This window comes from Ambystoma mexicanum, chromosome 9 (genome assembly GCF_040938575.1).
Source record: "Ambystoma mexicanum isolate Mex_15411 chromosome 9, UKY_AmexF1_1, whole genome shotgun sequence".
Lineage (NCBI taxonomy): Eukaryota > Metazoa > Chordata > Amphibia > Caudata > Ambystomatidae > Ambystoma > Ambystoma mexicanum.
The window spans coordinates 395,190,308-395,202,888 of NC_090931.1; the positions used below are offsets into that span (position 1 = coordinate 395,190,308).

The 12,581-nt window shown below is 51.7% G+C and overlaps 1 protein-coding gene across 1 annotated transcript in view; it reads left to right on the forward strand.

The window, feature by feature from the left end:
• Positions 1-1,476: 1,476 nt before the first annotated feature.
• CALN1 (calneuron 1) overlaps positions 1,477-12,581 on the forward strand; it is a 2,795,902-nt gene continuing 2,784,797 nt past the window's right edge. The window contains exon 1 of the mRNA XM_069614884.1: positions 1,477-2,069. The gene's annotated coding sequence lies outside the window, so the exon portion shown is untranslated. The remainder of the gene's footprint in view (positions 2,070-12,581) is intronic.

The following is a 12,581-nucleotide window of genomic DNA, read 5'->3' on the forward strand; positions in this document are numbered from 1 at the left end:
ATAATAAACTAAACTAAACTCAGTGGTTTGGGTGGGTGTGGCTCTGAGGTAAGTCAGTTCCCATGCAGTGGTAAGGGATTCTGAAGAAGATTTAACTTCTTGGGGAATATGAATGGGGCAATCTGAGGCTGTATTTGGAATTTGGGGAGGTAGAGGAGGAGAAAGATGGTACAGTTCACTGAGGTTGCATGTGGGAATATGGAGTGTCAAATCTGAAGTCACCCAGGCTCTGTGTGCTGGTGACTCTGGAGGGGTGCTTCTGGGGGTAGTTGTTCCAAGTGAGGTGGTGGTAGGATAGGGTGATCTCTGAATTGGGTCAGGATCTACAGATATGTGGGTGGTGATGGGGATCTCTGGGAGGGACTTGGCTTAGTGGGGTGCTAGAGGGAATCAAGTTCCATGTAGGTAGCAGGGCCAGATGTGAGGAGGGGTCATCCTCTTTTTGGAGATGGGTGGGTATATCTGTGGTTGCTGAGATGTAGGGAGTCCTCTCAGGGTGGTATGCTTCCTTGTTGATGGTATATGTGGTGGGAAGGATGAAGGGGAATATCTGAGGGGTCTCAGAATCCATGGGATGGGTGAGGTGGTGGGAGGATTCCTGGAGGGTTGGGGGGACAGGCTCCATGGAGATTGAAGGTGGTGTCTGAGAGGAGTTTGACCTCATAGTGAGAGGGAGGCTGTAAAGAAGGCTGGTTCCTTGATGGTGGTAGGATTGTGTTGGGTGATGTTGCGGGCTTTGCTATGGCACCTTGGAGGTTGGGTGGGCATCTTTTAAAGACAGAGTGATGTGAGGGCCTGGTTCCATGGGGATGATGATAGGGGTCTCTAAGGGGGGCAGTAGGTTGTCCCCATAGAAGGATGGATGTGGTCGCATATACAAGCATGCACGCCATCTGGTGGCCAGGTGGCATTGGGAGGATGGAGGTGGAGGCATGGGGTCAGGTAAAGGTGACCTCTGGGGAGGTGGGGGAGTTTAATGGGGTATATGGAGTGATCTCTATGATGGAAAATTCCAGGGCGGGGGAGGGGGGCAGAGTCCATGTGTTATAGGAGAGGATGTCTAAGGGGGCAGAGTCCATCGGGATGGGGAAGACGTGTCTGAAGAGGATGGGGCATCTTTGAGATCAAGGTCGGGGTGCATAGGAGGAACAGGGATCTCTCTGATTCGGGCAGAGTCAATTGAGGGGGCGGTGTCAGGGTCCATGGGGGCAGAGGAGGATCTCTGCAGTGCACACGGTTCAGGGGACGGAGCAATGGGATCTCTGAGGGTGGGATCGGGCTCGATGGGGCCAGAGGAGGGTGTCAAGTGGGCAGCGTTAAGTGAATGGGATTGCCTGGGAGGCGGGGGGGGGGCTGTATTTCAGAAATCTGGGTCCATGTGGGATACAGAGAGTTCTCTGGTGGTCCATGGAGACGGTGGATGTGGGTCTCGGGGAGCGGGTGCCAGGGAAGATGGGTGAATTCTGAGGGGTCGCAGGTGGAGCGCATTGCTCGGGGTCCATGATTGTCTGAATGGATGAACTCTAGACAATCGCCGGCGAGGCAGGTGGCCGCGTGCACATGGAGAGGAGGGGGTGTTTGCGGAGACGGGAGAGGTGCTCTGGAGCCAGTAGCAGGGACGCAGCTGATCTCTGCCAGTGACGTGGGCACAGGCTGGGGGCAGCGGAGGAGGCGATGGCACTCTGGAGCGGGCTGCTGGGTGGTCGCAGGGGGTAGCGCCCGCTGAATGGAGTTTCGGGAACAGTGCGCAACTCGTCTCCCAGCTCTGCCGCGGGGGGTGGCGGCAGTGACGGGGCTCCGGGCACACACGGACTGATGCTGCTGCACCTGTTACCCTTACGCCGTCTCGAAACACGCGGCTCTGTGGCGGAGTGCTCCGGAGATGGGAACAGCATCCCGCGTTTGGAGAACCACGGGGGGCGATTCCAGACCGCGGGGCTCACGGTGAAGCCTTTTTGCCTCTGATCGGACCGGGGTGGGAAGGACCCCGGAGCCCGGGACCCGCGTCCAAAATAACCACCATTAAAAGAAGAAGACCAGCGGGGGCCGAGGAGCCCTGCCGGCGCCAGGTGAGTGTCATCTCCCTCTTCCTGAGTGATGTCTCCCCTGCCAGGTTACGGTCTGAGGCCGAGAAGCGGAGACCCAGCAGCGGGGTGGATGCAGGGAGGTGTGTGGGGGCTTCCTGCCGGACGATGGGGGTACAGCAACTGGTGAAATCGTGAGATGTAATACGGGGGCAGTTGATACTGGAAGGAGGTGTTCTTTCTGCTGGGAAAAATGTATGTTGTGGGAGGGTGGCGATCTGAAGAAGAACCCATATATTCTCTGCGCCCCCTTGAAAGGCTGGATACTCTGGGGTCTGCGGGAACAGGGCACCTGTGGCGATGGACGTCTGCCCTTGCTCATTTGAAGGGGGCGCGGGGATTTGCCTGTGCACCAGACAGACCCCCTAGTGTGAGCGTGGGCTGCTAACGGAGAGGCCCGAACACTACTGGGCACATGTGGTCGTGCCCCGGCTCTGATTCCTGGCGGGTCAGGGGGGCAGCCAGGGGAGGGTGATCGATAGCCTGCGGCTCTAACGTGTGCATTAACCTGTGCAGTGCACATCGCGGCTGACGCACGGGGGTGGATGCCTGTCCATTGGGGGCGATCAGACACCCCTGGTTTTCTATAGTTTGGGGTATTCGGAGAGAAAGAAACATGTCTGCTATGCTCCCGCAAATACACGCACAGGTGCGTCTGACCGGGAGTGGGCGGGGGGTTAGAGGGACACCTTGTAGAGGTGGGTTCGACCTCTTCTTGTTTTTTGAAGTAGTGAGGGGGAGCGGGGACCTTGGCCGTTATCCGGCCTTTGGGGCAGTGATGTTCATTGACGTGGGCGGGCAGCAGCCGGGCAATTGTGTGCATGGTTGCCTGCCCGTGATTTGATTTTAAAGGTGAATACATGATTGTGAGTGGACTGCGAGGGTTGGTGTGCTGTGTCCACCCTGTTTGGAATGAGTGTGCGTCGGAAGGGGTGTGCGGGGGGGTGCTCTTGGAGAGAGGCTGCGTCTTGATTCTTTTCCTGCCGGCTGGGGGGATGTGCACAGGTGTGCCTGGTGCAGGGTGCATCAGGGCACCTATGGGGACGGATGCTACTCTGTGCTAGGCAGTGCGGCTTCTCTTGGAGACCTGGCCTCGGGTGATTTGCAGACAGTCCCCAGGCAACCCTTTGCTGCTGAGGAACGATGCACAGGGGTGCACAGGGGTGCAGTGTGTGTGTGAGGGGTGCAGATCGCTTGTGCCGATGGATGGCCGCCTGTGCTTTGATCTTAAAGGTGAGGAAGGCTACCCTGGGAGACATGCCTTTGTATGATGTTATGCTGCTAGGGAGAGGTGCTTGCCGGGATGTGTCCAACGAAAGGAGTATCTTTGCACATATGGCGACAGGTACTGTAGGTCACGTGTCAATGCTTTCACTTTTATGAGGAGTGGGTGTCTTTTTTTGAACGTGTTCCCCCGGTTTTGTGGAGCCACTTGGCGACCTCTGCTTGACCTTACCTTTTGGGGAAATATGCACGTGGGGCTTGGTGTATGGGGGCGCCAACAGGGCACACGTGGGGATGGATAGCTGTCATTGCATGTACCTTAAGGAAGGGAGGCCGGGCCAGCTTCTTTGGGCCACGGACAGATCCTGCATGGCCCTGCGTCCTTCGGTGGGGGGAGGACGAGGCGGTTGCACCGTGCATGAGGGTGGCAGTGGGCTATCTGTAGGACTGGGAAGGGATGGGGACCCGGAAGGCATGGGGACTCGTAGTAGTTGCTTTGATTGCAATGGGAATTAAAATGATTCTGTGTGTATTACCAGGAGGGCTTGGGGCACTCGGCATCATCTTGCTCCGCTCGCGGGGTTATGGGAGGTTGAGGGTTTGAGGTCGTGAGTACACCGTGTCGGCTCCTTAATGCAGTTGTTCTTGCTTCTATGCGCATGATCGCATGCTATTATTTTCGGCTCAATCTTACCAGGTTGGCAATGTATTCTTGACCCTTTTAAGCAGGGGCTCTCTGCTCGCTTTAAGTATTACAATAAGAAAACAAATATATTAATAATCTAACAAACCACTCAATCAGTGGGATAATTCTTCTTGTGTTAGAACTGCCCCATATTTCAGGGCAACTCTTTTTGAGGGGCGGAGGGACGGAGCGGCGGGCAACAAGGGAGCTGTGGCCTTACCATTCTGTCCACAGCCACTCACTGATAGTACAATTAAAAATGAAAAAGAAAAAAAGATTACCAATGTACGCAGCGCCCGCTGCTGCAACTCGAATAGCCTGTTCTGGCTGAAATATAAGGCACTGCACCATGCTGGCTCCCAGACCCTCGACCCAGAAACAACCACTTGGAAGTTTGTGCTACAATCGCGTGTTATTACATGCAATGCACATATCCATGTTCTACATAGATATTGACATATACACTAATTGCTGATTCTAATCAGAATTGTCACTCTTGCTACCGATCTCTGGAGGGCGAAATAGGTAGCCCACCCTTGGGGGTACCCCACTCCTGCACTTCTCCCTCTACCCCCTGCACTTACCACCTTGTTCATGCACTTGCATGGTAGGATTGTCACAAGGTCAATATAACCGTTTTTGTTCTACTTTTGTGATTCCCATACCCCCCGCCCCCATCTTGTCTTGAGGCACCAGGAAACACTTGTGTATAGGCACATTTCAAATGTCCATTAAAAGAATATCATGCAAGATTGGAAAGTAGCAGATCATTCGCGTATTTCGGCAGCAGGTGCTTAACCGGCTCATCTATCTCAGGGGATGCGCTTGTTGCTTAGGGGTTACAGTTTTGTAAAGCGAGCCCAGAGTTCAATGGATCAGAGTCAGGTCTGCACAATGGCAATACGTCTGAAGTGCAGGATGTTTCTGTCCCTTATCCTTTGGGCACTGATATGCGCTTCTGCCCATGGTTACCTCCACGCCACAGGCAAAACTAGCCTTGTTTCATCTTAGCCGCCAGTGCACTGCGCGCTGGTGTCGTCGGGCCCCAATACTAACATGAGCAAAGGCTGTACATACAAGAGTGAATCAGGTGGCAAACGTGTGTAGTTCAATACATTGTGGGCCAGATTCAAAGAACTTTTAACGTGGTGCAAAGTGACTTTGCACTGATGCAACGTGACTTCGCACTGCCAACAAACACCTTGATTCACAGAGTGGTGCAAAGTGTATTTTTGCAGTGCAAAGTGTCTTTGCGCTGTAAAAGTCCTCTTTGCACCGCACAGTGCAGAGAGTACTTTTGCAGTGCAAAATGACTTTGCAATGCAAAAATACACTTTGCACTGCTCTGTGAATCAGGGTGTTTGTTGGCAGTGCAAAGTCACTTCACACCGTGATAAACGTTCTGTGAATTAGGCCCAGTGTCTTTTTTTAAATTGCATTTTGGTACACTTTCCTATTGTGCATGCTGGCCTACAAGTACCAGAAGGCAAAGCAAAAGGTGACTCAGTGAACTACTAACAGCTCACCCAAGATCCATTGATATCTTTTTATTATTCGTAGGGAAAATATTTCAAAAAGTTTGTATAAACTAAATGAAATAATAAATAAAAAAAATAAAAAAAGATATCTTTTTATATTTTTTTATTATGCTATGATTTAAATCATATCTTGTATACAATACTCAGAAATATCTCTCTAAAAGGCACATATTATTCTTATTTCAAATATGCGTTTAGGTAAATAAACGATAGCATTTTATGAAACTAATATACTAACACCCAAACTACTACCTATAGAAAGCAATATTAGCGTTTGGAAAATCCATAACAACCTCAAACATACACATACAATCCTAAATAAAGTCATCACAATCTCACACTGACATAAGAAAACTTAAATAACCACACACATTTGAATTTAGAATGTCCATCACAATCAGAAACACCCAGAAGTAAATCCTAAAAGCCCAACAATGCTCTTCTCTGCCCGCAAGAGCCGTTACCATAGAGATTCAGAGCCTAGAAGCTTCACGCGTGTAACATAGGTCCCCGAAGTAGTATACCTACCTCTGTCAGTTCCACGCATACAATAAATAGACTTCTCATGGCTTCCACCATGCTCCCGCCTCTACGCATCTGACAGTCAGGACTGGACTTGCCTACAGGGAACTCTGAAGATTTCCCCGGTGGGCCTCTGCAGCCTGGGCCTCTCTTGTGTGGTAAACTATATTATTTCCAAATGTTCCCACAAGGAAAGTGTTGGGCTTGCTGAAAATGTGTAATTTGGAGCCACTTCGAAAATTATTTCCAGGGCCTCTTGTGGTTCCTAGTCCACCCCTGCCGACAGTAACTGTCGTCCCTGCTGACAGTAACCGTCGTCTCTCAATATTTCAGCTGCCCTCCAACGATTCCAGACAATTCTAGCAAATTTAATCTGAATAGCACAGGCATTCTTCTTGGCCCTGAAGAGGGGAGCAGCTCAGTATAGGATAGTCTAGTCCCACGCTCACAGAACTGCTTTAGTTATTCAGTAGAAGGCCTTTTACCCTTTAGGTACTCATTTTTACACTCTTGACGCCATTCTGCCTTCTTATTCTTAAATTGGTATTCATGCTTTTTGAAATTAGCCAGATTTTCTCATTTAAAATTAAGTAGCATGAGCCAATCACAACAGTCTTGGCTGTAATTTAAGCAAGTGCCTAGTTTCAACTCTTCCCTCATAGAAGATAACTGAGTGGAAAGTGGAGCAAACCAGGTTTTCCGCTAATAGGACAGAGCTCCCTGCCCAGCTGAGGAGGACCTTGAAACTAGGCCAAGCTCAGCCTATATATACTCAACTAGGAGCCCAGGAGGAAGACCCAACGCTCTCTTCTGGTTAGAACAATACAACTTCTTTACCGAGTTCAAGATCCTGAGTGCCACATCTCGGATCCCAACAAAAGTGTGGGAACAACTTTAGTTTGGTAGGCTTTTATTAAAGGTGAATTTCTGTACCCTCCACTGGATGTACCTGTCACACCGCTACCTAGACCGCGGACACACCATTCCGCTCGCCCCTCCTTGTCTACCCATTCCCGCACTCCCCGACACTCATGCATTATGCTCCCCACTCACGTCACACACAGCAGGGCACGGCATGACAGGTTTGGGGTAACGGGTGTTTATCGCCCCTCACGGCGGTGGCAGATCAACTGGAGGCTCCGTCATTTCAGGAACTCACATCCCTTGCGGAGACCGGCGCTTCCCGGCGCTTCACGGATCACGTGACTTCTGTTGCCTAGCAGCATGGCAACGCTTTCGGTTCGCATCACACGTGACTCTACGTACGACCCTTCCGAGGATAAAAGGAGTCTGTGAACCGAGGGCGTTGCTTCACAGCTGTCTTGTTTTGGATCACGTGACGTTCTCTTTTCGTTCAAGGACCTGCTCTGATTCTGACCTCGGCTCGCTCCACGGATTGCTCTTGCCTAGCCCTTCAAGTACTTTTGGATTGCCTGTTACCGACCCACGCTTACTCCACGGATTCCTCTTGCCTAGCCCTTCAAGTACTTTTGGATTGCCTGTTACCGGCCCACGCTTGCTCCACGGATCCTTCTTGCCTAGCCCTTCACTGGCTAGGGCCTCAGCCCTACATATAGGTGGTTACCTGTTCTGCCCTACAGCTCGTTCCAGCTACAGCTAGGAGACCCACGCCTTGACTCAAGACCTCACAGGTATTCAGGGATTTTGGGGTTATGCACATATAGGTATTCGGGCCCTGTTTCTTTACTTAACCACTGTACCTTTCCTTACAGCGCTCAAGGGGTTCTTCCGGCTGTTCCCGCGTCCTGGTTTTCCGGACTTCCACCTGTGGCCTTAATATTCACACTGACGATATTTCTAAACCGTCAGGGTGTTTCTTGGGGACAGAGGGGTTGTTCATACTCTACACGGCCAACGAACTTCGTAACAGACTGTGAAGCCTGTTTTTGGTCGTCCAGAGTATGAATCCCTCCGCCGGGGATCCAGTGACCGCCTTGTTACAAGCAGTGGGGGCCCTTAGGACCGACATGACTACCGCCACGGCAGCAATACACCACCGTCTGGATGCCCTCCAAAGCACACGTTTTCCTTTACCCTCGGATGCTGAATTCGGTGACACAGTCCCCTCAGACCAACCAGCCCCGGTTATGGCTCCTGCACCCACTCCCATACTGCTTCCTACGCCTGTTCCCCTTGCTGCCCCCGAACGTTACCAGGGGGACCCTCGGAAGTATCGTACTTTCATTAATCAATGTAAGCTACACTTTTTGTGTAGACCCTTAGCGTTCCCTGATTCTGTTACAAAGGCCGCATTTCTTCTATCCCATTTGTCTGGGGTAGCGGCCACCTGGGCCAATCCGATGCTAGAGAATGACCATCCCGCCCTCTATGACTTCGATCTTCTTGTATCAGAAATGGCCAAAGTCTTTGATACACGGTATAAAGCCCACTCCAGAGACCTCGAACTTCTAGATCTAACACAAGGCAAACAAACTTTGATAGAGTACATCACTAAGTATAACCAACTCGCTGCTGAGACATCCTGGCCAGAGGAGAAGAAAGCAATCGTATTCTACCGTGGCCTGGGCAACTCCATGAAAGATGCTCTCTCAGCGGTTCCTGCCCTTCCCTCGGTATTCTCGGATTTGGTGGATCTTGCGTTACAAATAGACGCAAGGAGATCCGAGAGAAGGGCCGAAACATCTTTTTCTGCCCACTCTGGACATCCCATATCCACCGCCCCTGTCGAACCCATGCAAATAGGAGGGGTCCGTAGTCCGATAACCCTATCCGAACGAGAACGCCGGAGAAATGACAATGCCTGCTTTTATTGCGGGTTGAACGGACACTTTGTAAGGGAATGTCCCAGACGCCCCAAGAACAAAGCATCGGGTTTTCCGAGGGCTCGCCCATGATACAGGGGGCACCGGCGAGCCTATCTCTGACCCCCTCCGAACCTGCCTTTGGCCCTGTCAGACCGATAGAGGTCCATGCCCTGCTAAAACCCACTGGGGAGATCAAACACATAGTCCATATTGTGATCGATTCTGGGGCCACTGGTTGTTTCATCGATATTTCCCTGGCCCATCGTCTCAACCTGCCCCTGGTTAGGAAGGAACATCCAGAACCAGTACATGCTGTGGACGGTACTTCGCTATCCTCCGGTCCGATCAGGTTCCAAACTGCTCCTTTGGAAGTGGTGATTCAAAACACCCATAGAGAAACCCTGGTATTTGATCTGATAAACACACCACTGTTCGGCATCATACTGGGAATACCATGGTTACGGCAACATAATCCATTGATCAATTGGGGCAACGGACAGGTCACGTTCGAGTCGGATCTGTGTCAACATTACTGTCTCATCGACACAGATTCACTGTCCACTCCTGCCTCGATTCTTGGTGCCATGACCGCCACCCATCTCAATGACACGGTTTCGGACCCTGTGCCGTCACACACTGTGGGGGCTGTCACAGCCAACATCCCTGCGGCCTATCACGATTTTCACATGGTGTTCGATAAAGCCACTGCTGAGGGCCTACCCCCTCATAGACCGTACGATTGTCCGATCGACCTGGTTCCGGATGCTCCTATTCTCAGGGGTAGGATTTATTCGTTGTCACGGTCAGAGGAGCAAGCCCTTAAGGATTACATACAGAAAGCTCTGGAATTGGGACATATACGTCCTTCTTGTTCTCCAGCTGCTAGTCCGATCTTCTTTGTGCCGAAAAAAGAGGGCGATCTCCGTCCATGTGTGGACTACAGACGGCTAAATGCCATCACTATAAAGAACAGGTACCCTCTTCCGCTCATATCCACGCTACTGGACAGGTTGACTAAAGCATCCGTTTTTACCAAGTTGGACCTCAGAGGGGCGTACAATCTGGTTCGTATGCGGTTTGGGGATGAGTGGAAGACGGCGTTTTGCTCCCGACAGGGTTTATTCGAATACACTGTAATGCCCTTCGGGCTTTGTAATGCTCCGGCCACGTTCCAACGTTTTGTCAATGACGTATTCTCGGACATCCTGGATACTTTTGTGGTGGTTTATCTGGATGATATACTGATCTATTCATCCTCCCTGGAGGAACACGTCGGGCATGTTAGGGAAGTGCTCTCTCGCCTTAAGGCTAATGCCTTGTTTGCCAAACCTGAAAAGTGTCTATTTCATTCCAAGGAAGTGGAGTTTCTGGGCTTTCACATATCCCCTGGAGGCCTGTCCATGAACTTATCTAAGGTCCATGCCGTCACTGAGTGGCCGACTCCCGTTACTCTGAAACAACTCCAGTCTTTTCTCGGCTTCGCAAATTTTTACCGGCGATTTATCGTCGGCTTCTCTTCTATTGTTTCTCCACTGACCGCTCTGACCAGCCCCCTGGTCCCGTTCACTTGGACCTCCACTCATCAGAAGGCTTTTGAGGAACTCAAGGCCAGATTCGTGTCCGCCCCTGTTTTGCAGCATCCTGATCCCGATCTCCCCTACGTTCTGGAGGCAGATGCCTCCTCGTTTGCTCTAGGCGCAGTGTTGTCTCAACCATGCCCGACCACGGGTTGTCTTCATCCAGTGGCCTATCACTCACGTAAGTTCTCGGTGGCTGAATCACACTATACGGTAACCGAAAAAGAGTTATTGGCCATCAAGGATGCTTTACAAACGTGGCGACATCATCTCATGGGAGCAAAACATCAGACAGTGGTATATACAGACCACAAAAACCTACAGGACCTGGCCTCTCTAAAATGTGCAAACAGCAGACAGGTGCGTTGGCATTTGTTTTTTGCTGCTTTCGATTTTGTGGTCAAGCACAGACCAGGACGCATTCATGGCAAAGCTGATGCCTTATCCCGTTCTCCCGGAGGGGAGTCCTTGTCCGTGTACCCCGACACACTGCTAGGAAAGGGCCATGTTATCTGTACTTGTACTCCACCCCCCACCATGCTTATTGACATCAGGCGTTGGGTTTCCCAGAACCCTCAGGCACTCAACGAATGGGATGTTGCCCTTCACGAGGGGTTACCTTTTATCCACGATAAATTGTTCCTTCCTACGTGTGACGTACGCAACCAGGCGTTAACATGGTCACACGATGCTGCGGTAAACGGCCATCCCGGGCAACAGCGTACTCTGGACCTATTGCAACGCTGGTGCTGGTGGCCTTCCATGAGAAAAGATGTCGAACATTACGTTAACACTTGTTCCATATGTGCCCAATGCAAAACACGCAAAGGACGGCCTTTAGGGCTACTCTTGCCGCTACCCGTACCTCCCAGACCATGGCACACCGTCTCGATGGATCTCATCACTGACCTACCCCGCAAGCAGGGCTACGATACTATATGGGTTATTGTCGATTCGTACACCAAAATGGCCCGCTTTATCCCCTGTACTGGTATACCATCTGCTCCAGCCCTGGCTCGCTTATTCTTCAGATCTGTCTTCTGTCTCTTTGGTTTGCCACAGGTCATCATATCAGACCGTGGGTCACAATTCACGTCCTGTTTCTGGCGCGCTCTCACCAGACTCCTGGGGATCGATGCACGCTTCTCTTCGGCTTATCACCCCGAAAGCGACGGGCAGACCGAGCGGGTAAATCAGGCTCTGGAGCAGTATTTGCGGTGTTTGTCCCTCCAGTACCAGGACTCTTGGGCCAAACTACTGTATATTGCTGATTTTGCATATAATAACTCCCGCCATTCGACCACTGGTTTCTCGCCCTTTTATGCTCTATACGGGCAGCATCCACGTGCCCTTCCACTTCCTGATTTTCCCTCTGCTACTCCCGCTGCTAATGCCTGTGTTCGTGATCTGGCCGGTGTCCATGCCCAGACCTTGGTCCATCTCCGTGAGGCCCAAACAGTTATGAAGAAGAAGGCTGACCGTAAACGGGCTGCAGCCCCGGAGTATCGGGTGGGTGACCGGGTGTGGCTTTCAACCAGGCATTTGCGGATCCCTGGTTGTCGCAAGTTGTTGCCTCGTTTTGTGGGCCCTTATAGGATCTCCAGGGTCTTGAATCCCGTGGCTCTCAAGCTTTCGGTTCCCCTTTCCTGGAGGATTCACCCGGTCTTCCATACTTCTCTCCTGAAACCTTACCTTGCTCCTACCCGTGTCCTGGTCCCGCCCGCTCCTGTCTCGGTGGCTTCTCAGGATGTTTATGAGGTCAGTGCCATCCTTGGGTCCCGTTTCCATCGGGGTCGGCTTCAATACCTGGTGGACTGGCTGGGCTATGGTCCCGAGGATCGCTCTTGGGTGTTCTCCCGGGATGTCCAGGCTCCGCTTCTGGTTTCTCGTTTTTATAGGGACAATCCTACGAGCCCACGGGGTCGTGGGCCTTTGAGGGGGGATTCTGTCACACCGCTACCTAGACCGCGGACACACCATTCCGCTCGCCCCTCCTTGTCTACCCATTCCCGCACTCCCCGACACTCATGCATTATGCTCCCCACTCACGTCACACACAGCAGGGCACGGCATGACAGGTTTGGGGTAACGGGTGTTTATCGCCCCTCACGGCGGTGGCAGATCAACTGGAGGCTCCGTCATTTCAGGAACTCACATCCCTTGCG